Source organism: Etheostoma spectabile, unplaced genomic scaffold (assembly GCF_008692095.1).
Source record: "Etheostoma spectabile isolate EspeVRDwgs_2016 unplaced genomic scaffold, UIUC_Espe_1.0 scaffold00004708, whole genome shotgun sequence".
Classification (NCBI taxonomy): domain Eukaryota; kingdom Metazoa; phylum Chordata; class Actinopteri; order Perciformes; family Percidae; genus Etheostoma; species Etheostoma spectabile.
Window position 1 is genome coordinate 23,086 of NW_022603182.1, and position 6,915 is coordinate 30,000.

Genomic DNA, 6,915 nt, shown 5'->3' on the forward strand with positions numbered 1-6,915 from the left:
AGACTGTCTTTCGGGTCATCTGACAATGCTTCAGGTCATCTGACAATGCTTATTATATTTATTTATAGTGAGTGCAGTGTTTTAATCACCTCGTTCTGATAGATCTCAGAGGATTAAAACTGATCAGGTGTTGAATAGAGAACTAGTGAGAGAGCAGGGAGAGGGAGAATCTGTTACCAGTTCTTTAACAGACGATATAAAATAGTCATTGAAAGCACTTGCAATCTTTTCTAAATCTGAGATGAAAGTGCCCTGCAGAGAAGTTTGAATATTACCATTTGTTTTCCTTTTCTCAGTTTCCCTTGTGATGACCTTTACGAGGTTTTCAGACTGGTAGCAGGTTGAGTAATCAGCTGTTGAGACTAGACCGCCTTAGCCTTGCGTAGTTCAGCTCTACATTTATTTCTAAATTAAATTAAATTATTTTTACTCTTTGTAAATTAATCTTTAATAAATTAAACATTTAAAATCAGTTTTAGGTACATGCTGAGATTAGTTATCTGAGATTTTACTTCTGTTGTTGTGTTAATGAAGTACCCCAACACTGCTGGTCCAGGACTCATCCTGTCTGAAGACCGGCCCAGCGTGAGAAAAGGAGAGGATCAGCAGCTTCCTTATAATCCAGAGAGGGTTCTATCCTCTGTCCTGGGCTCTGAGGGCTTAAACTCAGGGACTCAAAGCTGGTTCTATAAAGGTAAATACTCAGCGAGGTCTCCATCAGATCCAGACACTGTTGTCCCGCGGAAGAAGCAGCGCCGGAGGATCAGAGTGACTCTGGACTGGAGCAGAGGAAATCTGTCATTCTCTGACCCTGATACTAACACACACATGCACACCATCACACACGCACACACCTTCACTGAGAAGATGTCCCCATACTCTAACACTGAGGGTAAACTGCAGGCTAGCCCAGTGAGGGTCAGCGTGGCTGTAGGACAGGAATATAAGACGTCCATGTTTCAGATGTTGGTGGTGGGAGGGGCTTCCCTCAAATATAGAATGCCTTATAGAATAGAATAGAATGCCTTTATTGTCATTATACACAAGTACACGGTACTTGTGCAACGAGATTAAAGCAATCCCTTTGCAGTGTTGACACAAAAAAAATATAAGAATATAACAGTATAAAATATCAAAAATATAAAGTCAAAGATATAAAGTGTAGTGACTGTCAAGTATACATATATAAATCAGCTTGAATAAGCATAGGTAAGTGTTAACACTCAATAAATAATATTGCACAGTGATGGAATGAAATGATTAAGTACTAATATTAAGTAAATAAATATTGCACAGTAATGGAAAGGTTAATGTATTAAATATTGCACTGTATGAAATGAAATTGCACAGATTCCAGTGTCCTATGAGGTATTATATAACAGTAACAGTATAACAATAATATTGCACAGTCGGACGGAATGAAGAAGACAGTCCGGGGCCGGGGGGGCTGTGGAGTGGAGTCAGTGCATATGTGAGTTCAGGGGTGAGTTCAGGGTCGTTATGGCCTTCGGGAAGAAACTGTTCTTGAGTCTGTTGGTCCGTGCTCTGATGCACCTGTAGCGCCTTCCTGAGGGCAACAGGTCAAACAGATCAGAGCCGGGGTGGGAGCTGTCCTTTATGATGTTCTCTGCTCTGCTGAGGCAGCGGGAGGTGTAGATGTCCGTCAGGGAGGGGAGAGGGCAGCCGGTGATCTTCTGTGCTGACCTTACAACCCTCTGCAGCCTCTCCCTGTCTGCCACGGTGCAGCTGCCGTACCATACTGTGATGCAGTAGGTCAGCAGGCTCTCGATGGATGAGCGGTAGAAGGTCAGCAGCAAGTTGGAGTCCAGGTCGTGCTTCCTGAGGACCCTCAGGAAGTGTAGTCGCTGCTGGGCCTTCTTGATGACCGCTGTGATGTTGGCTGACCAGGAGATGTCAGCTGAGATGAGGACACCAAGAAACCGGAAGGTGTGGACCCTCTCCACACACTCGCCGTTGATGTACAGGGGGGCTAGGTCAGTGCTCTTCTTCCTGAAGTTGATGATGATCTCCTTGGTTTTCTTGGTGTTCAGAGACAGGTTGTTCTCCGAACACCAAGCTGCCAAGTTCAGGACTTCCTCTCTGTAGGCTGCCTCGTCTCCCTTTGAGATGAGTCCGACCACTGTGGTGTCGTCAGCAAACTTGACGATGAGGTTGTTGTTGTGGGTCGGACTGCAGTCGTGGGTGTAGAGGCAGTACAGGAGGGGGCTCAGCACGCAGCCCTGTGGGGAGCCAGTACTCAACATACGAGTGGAGGAGAGGTGGGGGCCCAGTCTCACCGTCTGCGGCCGATTGGTGAGAAAGTCCTTTATCCAGGCACAAGTGAGAGGGGGGAGGCCTAGAGTGACTAGTTTGGATATGAGAATGTCCGGGATGATTGTGTTAAAGGCGGAGCTGTAATCCACAAAGAGCATCCGGACGTAGCTCTGCTGCTGCTCCAGGTGGCTCAGTGCAGAGTGGAGAGCTACGGCGATGGCATCCTCTGTGGATCTGTTTGTGCGGTAGGCAAACTGATAGGGGTCCAGATCTGGGGGGAGGTAGTCCTTGATGTGTTGGAGAACAAGTCTCTCGAAGCACTTCATGATTACCGGGGTGAGGGCCACAGGACGGTAATCATTTAGGCTGGTGATGGGAGACTTCTTCGGCACTGGGATGATAGTGGCTGATTTTAGGCAGGGGGGGATGACTGCCTGGGCCAGGGAGAGGTTGAAGATCCTAGCAAAGATGAGGGCGAGCTGGTGAGCACACGCCCTGAGCACCTTGCCAGGAACTCCATCTGGGCCAGCAGCCTTCCTTGGATTCACTGCTAGGAGTACTCGTTCAACGTCGTGCTCCTTTACTATGAGAGGGGTGGTGCAGGAACCAGGTGTGGATGGGGGTAGGGATGGGGTAGTGCAGAAACCAGGTGGAGGTGTCGGCAGGGCTGGGGCGGGTTGTGGTGACTCAAAGCGAGCAAAGAAGCAATTCAGCTCCTCTGCCAGCTTCGCACTGAAGTCTCCTGATGATGAATCACAGCCCCTGTAGTTGGTGATGTCATGTATGCCCCGCCACACCTCCCGTGTTATTGCTGGACAGATGGGACTCTATGCACTTCTTGTGGTCCGCTTTGGCTCTTTTAATTCCACTTTTCAGGTCAGCTCGAGCATACCTGTACACAGGGCTGCTCGGTCCGTCTGACCTGAAGGCAGCGTCGCGGACCCTGAGGAGTGCATGAACATGGCTGGTCATCCAGGGTTTCTGGTTAGGGAAGACCCGGATGGTTTTGTCCACAGTCACATTCCCAATGCAGAACTTAATGTAGTCCAGTACTGTTCCTGTGAATGATTCCAGCTCCTGGTGTTCAAATAAGTCCCAGTCTGTCTGGCTGAAGCAGTCCTGCAGTTTGGAAAGGGCATTTTCAGGCCAGGTTGTAACAGTCTTTATGGTGGGCCTGGTGCTGCGTCTGAGGGGTGTGTAGGCTGGGGGGAGCAGGAGAGAGAGATGGTCTGACTGGCCAAGATGGGGGAGGGGTATGGCTCTGTACGCGTGCTTAATGTTAGAGTAGACATGATCCAGTGTGTTCTGTCCTCTAGTAGGACACTTTACATGTTGGTAGAATTTCGGGAGTACAGTCTTCAGATTGGCCTTATTAAAGTCTCCTGCAATTATATGGACACCGTCGGGGTGGGCCCGCTGCTGTTCGTTGACGGTGTCCGACAGGAGAGAGAGCGCTGTTTTTACATTGGCGTGGGGCGGTATGTACACAGCCATGATGATCACTACCGTTAGCTCTCTTGGTAGAAAAAAAGGCCGGCATCTTACAGACATGTACTCGAGGTCAGGGGAGCAGTGTTTATCTATGATTGTCCCGTTATTACACCAGTTGTCATGTAGGTACATACAGAGCCCTCCTCCCCTACTCTTACCGGAGCTTTCAGTCCTGTCCCAGCGTAGTAGTGTGCGTCCTGTTAGCTGCATGCTAACGTCGGGAATGCCCGGGTGAAGCCAGGTTTCGGTGATAATCAAAACACAGCAGTCACGAACAAAGCGATTACCAGCGAGTTGTAATTGCAGGTCGTCCATTTTATGCGTTAGCGCTCTGGCATTGGAGAGATACAGACTCGGAAGAGGTGGCTTGTGAGGTTGTTTTCTTAGCCTTAGCAAGACGCCGGCCCTGCGTCCGCGTTTCTGCTTCCTCTCCTTGCGCCGTCTTCGCCGCCTCCTAGCCCCGACAACAATCCACGGAGGCCCGGGCTGTCTCGCTATGTCGACAGGAATGTTATTGTTGTTATGAAAATCAGGCAAAAAAGCTATCTGGTGCCGGTCACCGATGTCCAAAAGGTCTTGGCGGGTGTAGTGGACTTTCGCAAAGCCGATGGTACACAACCAAGAGAAAAAGAAGTACAAAAACAAACAAAAAAACAACAAAAAAGAACACTGAAAAGGAGAGCCGTGAGCCGCTGCGTCTGATCGCGCCGCCAATATATAAATATGTCATTTAGAGTTTGACTGTTCTCAGCTCTCACAGGTTCTTCTTCTTCTTCTTAGTATTATTACGATAACAATTATTATTATTATTATTATTATTATTATTATTATTATTATTATTATTATTATAATATTGTGTCCTTCTCTTCAGGTGAACCAGGTGTCCCCACCATCAGACAGGTAGGACCTCTCTCTCATTTCACATATTAATGTACAGCTGGTGTGTTTCTTCAGTCTGGAAGTACACGAAGTACAGGAAGTACAATTACTCTGTTCCCAGCCCTGCAGTTACAGTCAGAGGACTTCAGCAAATTGTACTTTAAGTGTGTTTGACATTTTAAAGAAAGATGCAGAGCATGGCTGATTGTGAGTTATGAGATCACATGATCAGGTTTTGTTCTGAATAGGTTCCAGTCTTGTAGAAAGTGAAAGGTGGTTTACAGAGTTCCACATCCCAAACACTCACCTCTGGTTCCTCTTCACAGGGAGGGACGTCAGAGGGGCGGGGTTATCAGAGGGGCGGAGTTATCCAGGGGGCAGAGTTATCAGAGGGGTGGAGCCATCACAAGGGCAGAGCCAACAGAGGGGTGGAGCCATCAGCGGGACGGAGCCATCGGAGGGGCGGGGTCACCAGTGGGGCGTAGCCACTCGAGGGTGGGGATAGGGGCGGAGCTTCAGACAGCAGCCATGTTGGTCCTGAACTGGTTATTGATCCTGTTGACGATGATGATGATGAAGAGTGACGGTCAGTCGGTTTGATTATTTTAGCCTCCACTACATCCCCTCATGTTTACATATATACAGTACATGTACATACAGTATATAGTATATGCATACATATACAGCACATGTGTCAAACTCAAGGCCCGCGGGCCAGATGTGGCCCGCCATGTCATTTTATGTGGCCCGCGAGAGCTTAAAAGTTTTGAGTGTCTAAAAATAAATACCAAAAAATAAATTAATAGCGTGCTTTGACCAAAAACTACATTCCCCACAATGCCTTTCGACTACGCTAGTCGCGGCAGTATCCATGCCAACCATACCAACCGTAACGGTCTATGATGCCAACGAGTGGAACTGAGATATAAATAATGATCCCAAAATGTCCAGAAAGAGAAAAGTTGATGCAGACGGAAGACTGTTTCAAGAAAGATGGGAAGGCGAATACTTGTTTGTGCTTCAAGGAGAAAGACCGGTATGTCTTTTGTGTTATGAGGCGGTGTCGGTTGTCAAAGAGTACAATCTGCGTCGGCATTTTGACACCAAACACGGAGCTAAGTACGCTAAAGCTAGCCTTCAAGAAAAGCAACAAATTGCCCAAGAATTAAAAGGAAAACTTCGGTCGCAGCAGAGTTTGTTCAAGAAATCCACAGCCAAAAACGAGGCAGCGGTGAAAGCTAGCTTCATTGTGGCTGAAGAAATCGCCCACGCTTCCAAGTCTTTTTCAGAGGGAGCGTTTTTGAAGCAGTGCATGCTGAAGGTCTGTGAGCAGGTGTGTCCCGACCAGTTACAGACTTTTAAAAATGTCAGTTTATCAAGAAACACCATCGCCGACCGAGTGAAGGAACTAGCAGAAAATCTTACAACACAGCTGGCCGAGGAGACACGCAGCTACACGGCTTTTTCATTAGCTGTTGATGAAAGCACAGATAACACGGACACAGCGCAGTTATCAATTTTTATTAGAGGCGTAAAGTCGGACCTCTCTATCACTGAGGAGCTGTTGGATGTGGCAGCAATGCATGGGACCACGACGGGACAGGACATTTTTGATGCGGTGGAGAAGTCCGTAAGTAAAAATCCATTGCAGTGGGAAAACTTGGTAGGATTAACTACAGACGGTGCACCGGCAATGTGTGGAGGAAAAGTGGGCTTGGTTGGACTAATGAAGGGGAAAATGCAAAAAATGAACTGTCACACGCCTCTGATAACGTATCATTGCATTATCCATCAAGAAGCTTTGTGTGGGAAGGTGCTGGGGATGGAGGACATTGTGACCACAGTCATGAAAACAGTGAACTTCATTCGGGCGCGTGGCCTGAATCACCGTCAGTTCCAGCAGTTTTTGCTAGAGATGGGCTCGGAGCACGGGGATGTGCTGTACCATACAGAAGTGCGGTGGCTGAGTAGGAGCAAAGTCCTCAAGCGATTTTTTGAGCTCAGGGAAGACATTGCTCTTTTTATGCAGAGTAAAGGTAAACTCATGTCTGAACTATCAGATCCAAAGTGGATGTGTGACTTTGCTGTGTTGTGTGACATAACCGACCATCTCGCCCAGCTGAATCAGAAGCTGCAGGGACGCAAACAAGTCATCACGCAGATGTCCGACACGATCACGGCTTTCCAGCGTAAATTGGACTTATGGATGTGGCAAGTGAAACAGGACAACCTTGTACACTTTCCTGTTTGTCAGAGCATGTCATCCTCATT